General features: G+C 62.3%; 1 long non-coding RNA gene across 1 annotated transcript; it reads left to right on the top strand.

The window, feature by feature from the left end:
* Positions 1 to 239: 239 nt before the first annotated feature.
* Positions 240 to 8,063, top strand: LOC137841904 (uncharacterized). The gene is made up of 4 exons (XR_011088823.1): positions 240 to 464; positions 1,632 to 1,817; positions 5,280 to 5,444; positions 6,222 to 8,063. It is a non-coding gene; the product is annotated as an uncharacterized lncRNA (long non-coding RNA).
* Positions 8,064 to 12,060: the final 3,997 nt, after the last annotated feature.

Here is a 12,060-nt window from a genome sequence, read left to right as displayed (position 1 = left end):
GGGGCCGGACCCAGCAGGGAACCCATGGACCTGTGTCCCTTAATGCCCCAAACCTTCCCGTGCTGCTCCCTGCCTTAAATCAGGCTTCCCATCAACACCAGTGCCCCGGGTTTAGCTTGGCCACCTTCCCCCATCCACGATGGTGCAGGAAATGCTGCCCAGGAGCGGAGCCAGCACGGACACCCCGACCCCAAGCTGCCTGTAGGGCTGGCCCCAGCTCCTCGACTGAAAGAGCATCGCTCCCAGGAGCGAGGCCAATGCCCCAGCTGCAGCACGGCCCCCACGAGGGCGATGTGCCAGCACACGCTGTCACTCGGTGCCTCTTTTCTCTCCCTGTCCCTAGATGCTGGGCCCCCAGGCCACGATCTGGGAGAGGAAGAAGGCAGCCGAGGGTTCTGGGGATGACTGAAGCTGAGCAGCGCTGATGGTGGGCACCAAAAAGACCATCGCCCACGGGACACCAGGTAGGTCCCACGGCTGGAGGTGACCGCGTGGAGGTGGAGGAGCCTCCCTTGGGCAGCAGCATCTCTGCCCGCTGCTCCTTGCCGTGCCCGGCGCGGTGACCACCGGCAGTGCCAGTCGGAGGGGTGACGCCGGGGTCCGGGACCTGCCGGGCCAGCGCGTGTGTGCGCCACTTGCTGAACAATTTCCTGCCCATCCCGGCAGGGATTCACTTCCTGGCCGGGCGGCTGAGTAACGACCTGCGCCGCAGGCAGGAGGGGGGTGGCCAGGATGGAGGCAGCATCATGGGGGGGTCCGATGTGGCACCGATACGGCCAGGGTTGGGTACGGTGCGGTGCTGGGCTCGTCATGGCTTTGGGACCCTCCGTGGCTGGTTCCCAAACCCAAACTGCCCACAGAGGGGGGGAGGTGGGCATCGCTCAGCACCGAGGGCCGAGGGAGCCTCTGAGTGGTGGCCAAAGCAAGAGGAGACGAGTGATGTTCGCTTTTAGTGTTGGCTTTGAGCACGAGCAGGGCAAATTACTTTCTAGGTCTGCCACACGTGATTTAGAAGCGTTAGCAAATGACAGGGGATGCTGTGGGTTCTGCCCCAGAGCTTCCTGGGTCTAAAGCGAGCTCCCCACTCCTGATGGCCCCAGCTTGCTCCCAGCTGGGGTCTGGGGGAACTGGGGGATGGCACCAAGCATCCCGGGGGCACGGGGGCTGGGCACAGCTCTGCATCCCAACACCTCTCCTTGCACTGTGCCAGGGCTGGTGGGACTGAAAGTGCCACTTGGGCACAGACCAGCCTGAGTTTGCTGCCTTGCAGGGGACAGTTTGGGGAACCCAGCCGCAGGCTCGTGCATGGGCCTGGATCCCTCCCGCTGAGCACCGTGGTGCCGCTGGGGATAAATGCACTTCAGTTTGCAGCACGTGCCAGGGGCAGGTCCCCAGCTCCTTTTGCTGCTGTGCAACTCGGGGAGGGCACCGAGCATCCTGCGAGCCCCCAGTGATGCCGCGTGTCCCACACAAAGCACCCAGAGGTGCTGGGGCAGAAGCCCTGGGACCATGCTGACACCCACTCCTCAATGGCCCTGGCAGCAGCAGGACGGGGAGGGCGCCCAGGGCACAGGCACAGGGTGGGCTGTGGGACCACTTTAACCTCTGACAACATTTTTTCCCCACTGCAGACACCGAGCTCCAGCTTGCGAGTGTTGCCTGATGCCACAGCAGGTCCCTGCGGGGCCAGGAGCAGGGGACACCCGCTGTGCCAGGGGGTGACAGCAGGGCCACCCGACCCCACCACGGGACTGCACTGGGCTGGATCAGCAAGCACAGGGCTGCAAAGGGAACCCAAATCCACCCGCACCCACGCAGTAAGTCCTGCACGAGCATTCAAGCCCTGGTGCTGCTGAGATTTCCTGCGGGTTGCCCTCAGCTCTCCTGGACCCCAGGCTGCGGTGCAGAGCCAGTCTCACCCGAGGCTGGCCCCGCTCTCAGGAGGCGTAGGAGTGGGTCTGGCTGGGCACAGCATCGTTTCCCTACCATTCCCTTCGTTTCCCCACCATTGTCTTGCTTGGCTGCATTTCTGCAAATCCTTGGGATGCTGCCCCGGGTGGCTCTGGCTGCATTTTGGGGACAAACCCACTGATGGGGCTGCCAGGCTCTGTGTGTCCCCATCCCAGGTGCACGGCGGTGGCACACACGAGGGTGAGAAATGTCGAGGAGAGTGCAGGCACTCCAAAGAGTTGGCAAAAAGCCTGAAAGGAGTAGAGGAAGGATCCTGACCTAGGCACTGCTTTCACCCCTGATGTGACAACCCCTGGCCCTTCTCACAGCCACAAGCGACCCCTGGGCTCAGCACCAACCCCTTGGGTGAGCGTGGCCACGGGCTGGCACCTGGGGCAGCCGCACACCACAGCAGAGGGGTCAGCCTGGGCTGAGCTCCCCAAACCTCCACGAGTCCATGAACTCTCGGTGCTCTCATGGTGCTGTCAGCCCCGCGAGCACCCCACATTTCACCCACCACAGCCCCGTGCCCCACGGGTTTTGTGTTTCACAGCACGCCTCCCCGGCACAGGGGGGGGTCTCCAAGCGCAAAAATTCCTTGCGAGTTTGGGGGAAGAGCTGCAGCAAAACCACCCGCACGGGGACAGAAGGGGAGCGATGCACCAGGCGGCCGCTCGAGCTGCTGCCTTCAGAACCGGCGGCCCCATCCCGGCTCAATAACCGAGCTAACGAGAGCCGCTGTCAACGAGTCCGCAGCTCCCCAGCCTGCGCGGGGAAGGGCGAATCACAGCACCGTGGTGGAGGCACCGAGGAGGAGAAACCTGTTTCACTGACCTTGCTCCATCACCGGCGTCCTGGCACCGCCGCGGCCGGGTGGCGAGGTGCGGGGCAGCGGTGGGGCGCGGGGGGCTCGGGCGCCGTCAGTGGTGCGAGGGGCAGCGGGACCCCATGTCTGGCAGGTCGGGGGCTGGGGGAGCTGGGGACAGCAGGCAGGATGGTGAGACCCCGCTGGGCTGATGCTGATGAGCTTCAGCGTTGCCTTCTCCTGCCGAAGCCTCGCTCCACCCCTCACCTGCTAATAAAGCCTCCGCCGCGCCGGTCCCTCCTTTGGCACTGACTCACCGGCTGACCCAGCCCAAGCCTTCAGCTGCCCCGCACCTCCATTTTCTGACCTACAAACCAGGGCTGATCCCCGCCGCGCTCCCGCTCTCTTACATAAGGCAGCCGGGTGCTCGAGCAAACCCTGCAGCACTTTGCAACCCATCAACGGTACCCGCGAGCCCCACGGGGCATCGGTGGGCGCCCAGCAGCGATGCACGAGCCTGGCCACTCATGCCAACACGTGCACGGGCCCCGATTGCCCATTTTTTGCATCCCTTGAGGATGCTGCGAGCTGGCTGCTGGTTGCACCTCCGGGTGCAACCTCCCCGGGCTCTTTCCCTGCTTCTTGCAGCTGGGAAGGGGAGGCGAGCGGACGGACGTGTGCTGTTCTTGGCACGCCATCCTGCCCTCTCCAGCCCTGGGGAATGCCTTCGTCCTGCTGCCCTGGTGCCCCAGCCCGCCTCCAGCACCCCGAAACCCAGCTGGGCGGGTTTGGGAAGCGCGCCAGGGGCTGCTGGGGTGTTGGAGGCTCTCTGGGCACCCGCTGGGCTGTGCTGGGCTTGTCTGTGCTGCCAGCTGGGGAGCAGCCCCGGCCGCATCCTGCCCCTCTGTGGTGCCTGTCCATGGGGTGGCCGTGCCCTGGGGGGGTGCCGTTCCCATTAAAACCCCCACAGAGCCCCTTGGCATCGCCCTGCACCGCTGCGCTCCTGCAGTGCTGCTGGGCGGCTGGGGAGGCTGAGCCGTGGGGGTGAGGAAGATGCTGGTCTCTGGGGAGGAGGAAGAGGAGGGTTTGAGGCCGGGGCACGCTGGGCTCTGGCTGCTTCGTGCCACTGGGGCAAAGCAAAGAGGGCAGAGCTTGGTGCCCCCCCTGGCTTCTGCCCCGCGGTGCCAGGTCCAGGCTCCCTGTGCGCCTGTCCCAGCTCACCACCCACACACCAATGTTTCTGAAATTAAGAAATAAATTCGAAATTAAATACTGAAAGCATAAAGACATCATCTGGTTGTTTATTTGCTTGCTGCCTTCCAGGAGAAGGCGATGGGGACAGCTGCTGTGTGCGAGGCAGGGACACTCCCCAGGGGAAGGACGAGCACCCTCCTGTCCCTGCAGGGTCTGGGTGTCCGCAGGGGCACCCGGGGGGCTCGGGGATCCCCAGGGTGCAGGACCCCGAGCTTGGGGCCCTGGGAAAAGCTGCGGTGCCAGCACAGGCAGGAGGCAGGAGCCGGCCAGCGCTGCCTGACGTAAGAGGTTACACAAGCCCACGCGGGCAGGCTGCCGGCAGCACCGCCGGCTCGTTTGCTGCCAGAGCCCTGCTCCTGCTCCAGGAGGGATCTGTGGGAAGGGGGGCAGCAGCCCGGCCCCATCCTCGTGCTGGGCATCCCCTGGGGAAGCCCTGGGGTTCGTTGGCACCCCGGAGTGGGACCCAGAGGGATACACGGGCTCCCCAGGGGTGCAAAAGGGAGCACTGCAGCATGCACAGAGAGGCAAAAGCTGGTTTGGAGAGGGTTGGGGAAGTGCAGGTGTCCACGTGCCGTGGCTGGGGCAGCGGGCTCTGCCTCGGGCGAGCAGCTGGGAGCTGGCACAGCAGAGCAGGGCACGGTGCTGGGACGTGGTGCCGAGCAGCTCAGCCCCATTGGTGGTGTCAGTGGGAAGCTCCCGGCCGGACACCCGACGACAACGTGCCAGGGTGAGCTGCCGTGCTCAGCGCCTCCTCGCCCAGCGGCACGAGGGCGATAGATCAGCCCCAGGTATTCGAGGCAGCCAGCCCGGGGCATTACTCACGCCTGGGGCTGCGCTGGGCTCCAGGGGCAGGAATGTGCCGTGCTCAAACCGCCTCTCCCCGGGCAGCACCAGTCCCGTGTCCCCGTGTCCCCGAGCTCGGGCTGGCTTCGCCCATGGGTGACGTGGAGCGGAGGGGCTGGGAGCTGCGGGTGCCTCCTGGGGGGCTTGGGGCCGCTAGAAGTTTTTTTGGGGGGGTCCTGCCTGCACGCAGCCCCTCGGGGGGGACCGGATTCCCCTGCCTGTCCCTGGCACCACAAGGGCACCGAGGGCTGGAGGAGGTGACACCGGGGGAGCTGAGCACCCCGGGTTGTGTCACCCCAAGGGCAGGGGGTGCCCTGGCAGCAGCATCTGGGCACGGCAGCACCGGGGGCTGATGGCTGAACAAAAGCATCTTTTTATGCTGTTTTTTTTTCTTTTTTCTTTTTTTTTTTTTTCCCCGAAATTAAAGAGGGGGAAGCCAGCAGCACTTTGTGCCTCCCACCAGCCCCGTCTGGCCCTGCCATGGGCAGAGCATTCCCAAGGGATGGCTGGAGATGGGTCTGACTCTTCCATGCCCCGTGGATGGACGTCTAAAACCACTCACAAGGTTGCTGTGGACACGTTTTCTGGAAAAGTAACTTTTGGATGGCTGGACCTCACTATGGGAAAGGGAGGCCCGGTGTTTGGGGGAGCAGAGGCCCCAGGGATGTTTTTTGATGTGATGCACAACATTCAACCTTCGGTTTTCTTTTTGTGGGCAGTTTTCTCCCAGCCTGGAGCTGTCAGATAACAAATCCTGGGTGACATTTGCTTTCCCCAGCGTGGTCCGTGGGCTCAGGAAGCCGTGGGTCCATGCACAGGCTGAATGCTGGGTTCTCAAAGACTTCCCATCACCTCCCTGGGCACCGGTTTCTCCCCTTTTCCCAACAGAGCCCGAGCCTTACTCACTGCTCTCCCAACAAGCCACCCCCGTTCCCAAGGGCATCACCTGCACCGTGCGGGAAGGCGAAATCCTTCTCAGGAACAGGGCTTGTGCCGGGCACCGCGGCTGTTCCCAGAACCCCGTTATCTGGAAATCCCACTATCAGCTCCTTGCCGTGGCCGTTCCTGGCTCCAGCTGGCCGCAGCCCAGCGGGGACGTGGGGCAGCTCCAGCCACCCGCGGGCTCCTTGGGGTTGGCACTGCTGGTGGCTCCTCGTGAGCCCGCTGCCTGCGCTGGGGCAGCCTCCTGCTGTGCCAGCCGCCCGCTGCCGCCGGTCCCTCCGCCACGCCGTGGGAGGTCGGGCTTATCTGCGTCGTGACGGGCTTGGCTGATTGCTGATTGTTCTTTTTTTTTTTTCCCATTCAGGAAGAAAGGAGGAAAAAATAAATCTGCTTTTTATTTATTTTATTTTTTCTTTTGCCCCCGCAGAGCTGCCATTTGATTCTGCGTTTCCGCCGAGGCTCCATCCAGCTGCCCCTGTGCCAGCAGCAGCTCGTGGGCACGGCGCTCCTGCACCCCGCCGGCTGAAGGGCTCGATTTAGGGCTGAGCTTCGGGCCATTTCACACCTAGCCATGTCCCTGAGACCCCTCTCCCCCTGTACCCTCCAGCCCAAGGACCCTCAAAATTTAAGGGCTTCGGCACAGGCAGGTTCCAGCTGTGCCGTGAGGACAGCGGTCCCCTGGGCCATGAGGTCCTGGTCCCCCAGGCTGGCACAGCAGCCACCTCTACCCGCCACGACAGCTCCCGCCACCCACAGTTTAGCCGTAACCTGGTTTCTATTCTAAGCCCTATATATTATTATTATTTTTTTTTTCCATGGCCTCCTCCCTCTCTCGCTTTGCCCCACTTTGCCCTCCCGCAGGCAGGCACTGGGGCACGGCGGCTGCAGCTGACCCCGATCCCAGCCAGTCCTGGCCGAAGCCAGAAACAAAATCAGAAATAAAATCAGAAATAACATCAGAAATAACATCAGAAATAAAATGTTGCCTGGGTCAGGGTGGCTCCCAGTCCTCAGACTGGGATTACTGAGCAGCACCTTGCACGTGCCTGGATCAGTCCTAAGGGACGGGGGAAAGCCAGAGAAGTGGGGCTGGGGAGACTTTGTAGCTCTGTAACCCCCCTTGCAGAATTTAGCAGCTTTTGTGGTGTTTGCATCTTCCTGGGAGCCTGCAAAATGCCAGCTTGCTGTGCCTGGGGGACACCTGCTTCACCCCCTGCTCCTGGCTGGGGCTGCTCCGCACCTCCCGTGGGCTCTGCCAGATGTTCCCGCAGTGGACTGGGACCCGGAGCACCGCGGCTCCAAAGCTGTCATTAAGCAGAGTCCCTGTTTTTCCAAGCTAACTGGTTTTATGGGTCTGGCCGTGCTGATGAAATAGCTGCCAGGTGGTGCGTGAGTTATCCCTGTGGCTGGCGAGGTGCATCCGAGCGCTGGCGTTGCACACAGCCTGCCCTCGGTGCGCTGGCACCCGCAGCCGGCTCCGGGGGGCCGCCCCTGCCCCAAAAGATGGGGGGCTGTTCCCCGGGGTGCTGGGTTTTGGGCAGCTCAGCCCCTTTTCCCTCTTGCAAGAGACGGGAACAGGCAGGGAGGACGCGCTGGGTGTTGTCTGGAGGTGTCTCCAGGGCTACTGGGGACACGCGAGGACGTGGCCAGAGCCCGTTCCCAGCCAGGGGGAGCAGAGACCCGGCAGCAAACCCTCTCCCCAGCCCCGCTGCCTTGAGCATCGCCTTCCTGCAGGGTCTGGAAGCAGGGAAATAGGCTGCTAGCACGCGAGACCTGCCAACGCTGGCCATGTTCCTGGAGGCCGGCGCGGTTCGGGCAGCCCTTTGGCTCCCACCCAAGCCCGCAGCCCGCAGCAGTGACGCAGCGCCTCGGCTTCCCACCCCGGCCGGGCGGCTCGCGCCCTTCCAGGGAGGGCCCCGGGGGCAGGTTACATCACGGCCACGCGTGCCCTGCCTTCCCCTCTGCCCGCCTGGCCCCGGGTGGCCTCGTGCTCCCCGCGTGGCACCGAGGCACCGAGCCCCGCTGCGGCGCTGCGCCCGGCACAGGGCAGTGCCCATCCTGGGTGTGGGGATGGCATCCTGCGGCCCTTTATCCGGTGGGTAGGTGCTGTGTGAGGGCTGCTTTGCAATCAGGAGGCAGGTTTTGGGGGTGTATTTTTAATGAGCACAAAGCTTTTTATCTCGCAAGTGTTTCTGGTTTCCGTAAGGATCCTGTTTGGTATCTCCTGAGCAGTGACAGAGTCGGAGCAGAGGTTCCCGTCAGGGCTTATCTCTGTTTTCCTAAGCCCAGGCAAACACAACAACCCAGCCAAACATGTCCCGATACTCCTGGAGAGGAAAAGGCAACGGGATTTTGGTGCCAGGCTGTGTCCTGCTCTCCTCACCCGTGTCCCTCCTCATCAGTGGAGCTGCCCAGGAAGCCTGGCTTTGAAAAATAAACTCGGCGAGCGGCACCACCATCGGTGCGGCCATGCTGAGCCGTGCCGGGCTCAGAAAGCTTCACAGTGGGCTCAGGACCCCCACAGGGTCCATCCTGCCCCGTGTCCCTCCCCGTGCCATGGTGCCAGCGGGCTGGGAGCGTCCCTTGTTCCTAGAGAGGGCCGAGGATGCAGCCTGGAGAGCCTCTGCCCGTGCGAAGTGGTAAAAGTTTCATGTGGGCGGCCGGTGCCGGGGACCTGCCCGTGGGGCTCAGCGCCTGGCCGTGGGGACACGTGTGTGGCCCTGCTGGTGGCTGGTGGCCGGGAGGGCACGGCAGAGCAGGGGGCCGGGGCTGGGCAGTGCTGTGTGTATGAAAACTGTATTTAATTCCTGGGGACCATAGCGCATCTCTCCGACGCGCATCGTGGTGCTGTGAATAAAAAGCCTGGTGCTGGCAACCAGCGGCCACCACCCCGCTGCATCACCCCCAATATTCGGCCACCAAACGGGGCTGGAGCCATGCTTGGTGCCCTCCTCACCCGCCGGGACCCAAATTTCCCTCTTTTTGGGGGCAGGAGGGGATGCAAAGAGCGGTGCCCGTGCAGAGCTGCGGGGTGGGAGGTTCGGCTGCGTGGAGCGGGACGGATCCTGCAGCGAGCCCCGCGTTGGGTAACACCTTGCCAGGCGGTGACGCCAGGGACCGAGGGGTGGGGGCAAGCAGTTTCGGTCGGGGCAAGAGCGGAGGCACACAACCTAATGATTACCTGCACCCTGAGCTGCTAAGTGGAGGAAGTCTGTGATTAGTTGACACCTCCAGCCAGGCTTTTGAAATTAAGCCGGGATGGAGCAGGGGGTGGATGACAGCTGCTTTATTCACAGCTGATATAAAAAAAAAAAAATGAAAACACGGTCCCGGGACGGTATCGGGACATTCCGGCGGTGGCTGGAAGGGCCGGTGGTGAACACGTGCCAAGTCCCCAGGAGGGATTTGGGGTGCGTGTGGGCAGGGATGGGTTCTGGTGGTTTACAGCCGGGTTTGTCCTTGCTCTGCCGGCATCTCGTGCTTGCCATCATCCTGCTGCCTCAGTGCTGGCTGCAAAAAGCCGGGTACAGCAGCAGGGAGGAGAGTGGTTTGAGTTAAAAGCACGGCCTCGCCATGTCCCGGCAGGGCTGGGAGCTTGTGGGGTGACCAAATGGCCACGGACAGATCCTGCATCTCCCCAGCCCCGCAGCGCCAAAGGACACGAGGTTCCCCTGGGAAAAGGGAGCCAGAATGCTCGGGTATTTGCCCTTTTGGAGCTTCTGGCATCAATATTTTGGTGAAATGCCCATCGGGGCAGGCATACAGTGGAGCTGTGACTCCCTCTGGTGCCTGCCCTGAGGCTTCTCAACCCACTGCTTGAGGATTTCCTCACCCCGCGGCCCCAGGGCTGGAGGATTTGGGGTGCCCGGAGGATGCGCTGCAGCCCCGCTCCCCAAATATCCCCCAAATACCCCCAAATATCCCGGGCACCGAGCAGCTTTTGGGGGTCCCCGAGGCAAAGCTGGGCGTTGCCTGCAGATGGAGCTCCTCGCTTGGGTTGGGGCTCGGGGTGAGGTTTGGGGTGAGGTGCTGAACCCGCCTGCTTCTCCTCCATGAGCACCTGTTAGACCCCAAAAGGAGAAGGGGATGAGCTTAATCTCTGCCTGCTGGGAAGAGGATGGCAGAAATTAATCCCTCATTAAACCAATTACCCAAATGGGTGCAGCCTGGGAGTAATAGGGGAAACCCCATCCAAACCCAGGTGTTAAATAGGGGATGTCCCCAGGGAAGGCTAAGCTGGGGGCGATGGGGGCTGTGGTGGTCTGGGAGGGGGGCACCGTGGTGCTGCTGCCCTGCTCCTTCATCCCTGGGAGGAGGAGGAGGAGGAGGGTCTGCGGGGTGGGTGGTTGTAGGGATGAAGACACCGCCAAGAAGAGTTTGCTCCCCTCCCTCCCTGAGGTGTAAATGCTGCAGGTTTTTGACCAGCTCATGGGTTTGGGGCTGGAAATGGACTTTTTGGTGGCTGAAGGCTTTGTCCCCTGTGCTTATGGGACCCCACGCTGGCCCCCGTGCTGTGAGGGGCTGGTGGCAGTGAGCAGCTCACTCCTCTGTGGCTGGGGATTGTGCTGATCCCTGCTGTGTGCTGGGGGATTTGTGGGTCTTTGATGTGATTTTCCTACAAAATTGGAGGTGTTTGTTTCCACGGGGCTGGGGGGGGGAGGGCATCAGCTTTTGCTTTCATCCCTGTGGTTTTGCTAGGGGCAGCAGGGTTGCGTGGTTTGGCCTGCAAGCGGTGGAAAATTGGAGGTAAGTGGGAGGTTTACGTTCCTTTTGAAAACAGAGCTTTGCAAAGAAGCAGATTTAGGGCTGCGACCCCAAATCTGCTGGTGCTTAGCTGAAAATCCCTGCCCTTGCTGGGAGCAGGCCACCTCCTGGCTCCCTGGGCAGGAGGAAAGGGAGGCTGCCAGGGGTCTGTGCCTTTTGGGAGCTGCTCATTTCCCTCCTCCTGTGCATCTCTCGGGTTATTTGTGAGCTTTTTGGGGTACCCACGGGGTGCTGGTGCCCACCCAACCCGAGTAACAACCAGCCCAGCCTCAGCCGAGCATCCTTGGCACAGGGCTGAGCCCCGCTTGGTGCTCTGCTTCCCCTTGGGCTCGCGGGGCTCCAGCCTGCTCCGTGCTGTGGTTTATACAGGCACATCTCCAGCAGCGACCAGAAACCTCATTTTGGGTGTTTCTGTCTCCTTCTGTTCCCCTTTCTGCTCCTGGGGAAGCTCGGCTGGGGATGGTGCAGCAGGGACATCTCTGCCCTGGGTTGTCTCCCTCCCCTGGCTGTTTGGGGACCCAAAAGCTGACCCAGGAGTGCTACAGGCCTCCTACTCCTCCTGTGGGAGGCTCAGGAGCATAGGGAAGGGTTTTCCAACCCGCTTTTTTTGTGTGCCCCACACTGACAGTGGGAAGTTGTCTCTCTGGGTGTCTCAGGCTCTCCTTGCGGCTGCTGCTCCCCTGCGAGCATCACCCTGGGCACAACTCCCACCTCGGCTGCAGCTTCAAGCAAAAGCAGAAGGAAACCGTCCCCCAGGGTCTAAACTTTGCCTTTCCTGCATCTTTCCCAACCCACTGCTTGTTCTCCCACGCAGACGTGGCCCCTGGTCCCAGGACCACGCACACGGGCACGCTCCCCCTGGCTGCGGTGGGATCCTCTTGACTCATTTGGGGCTTGGACACGAGGCTGAGCCGCTCTGCTGCCTCCTCCTCCTCCGTCTCCTCCTGCCCCATTGCCACAGAACCCGTTCTGCCCTGTCCCGAGCTTGTGCAATCACCTGTGGCTGTGCCTAGCAGCAGCAGGACAAGCTCAGATTGGGGCTCGTCACCTCGCTGCCACCACCCCTGGTGGTGTCCCTGCAGGGGTCCCTCTGTTAATGAAGGCATCCCATAATGAGCAGACCCCGCGGTGTCCCCCAGCCCATCACCGCGTCCAGCACCACCCGTGGGTGCTCTCCTTTGCCCTGGGCTTCCCTCCTTAACGAGCTGGCGATGACAAACGAGCTGTGTACTGGAATTGCTGAACTTGGCCGCTGCAGCCAGGCCTTCAGCTTGCTGCGGCTCCAAATATTTCTCTTGATTAGTGCCCGTGGCTCTGGAATTGATCCTTCATAACATGAGCTGCTGGAATGGAAGAGAACACCCTGCAGCCGTGTAACACCCCCTCACTCTGCCCTTGGCAGCAGGTGCGATTTTATTTGTTTTTTAATTTATTTATTGCTTTTCCAGGGTGTGACGAGAGTCCCCTGGGGTTCAGGGACCGGCACGGTGCCGGGGTGAGGT

The sequence above is a fragment of the Anas acuta genome, chromosome 18 (assembly GCF_963932015.1).
Source record: "Anas acuta chromosome 18, bAnaAcu1.1, whole genome shotgun sequence".
Taxonomy (NCBI): domain Eukaryota; kingdom Metazoa; phylum Chordata; class Aves; order Anseriformes; family Anatidae; genus Anas; species Anas acuta.
The sequence above is the reverse complement of the archived record's forward strand: the minus strand, read 5'-3'. Positions and strand labels throughout refer to the sequence as shown.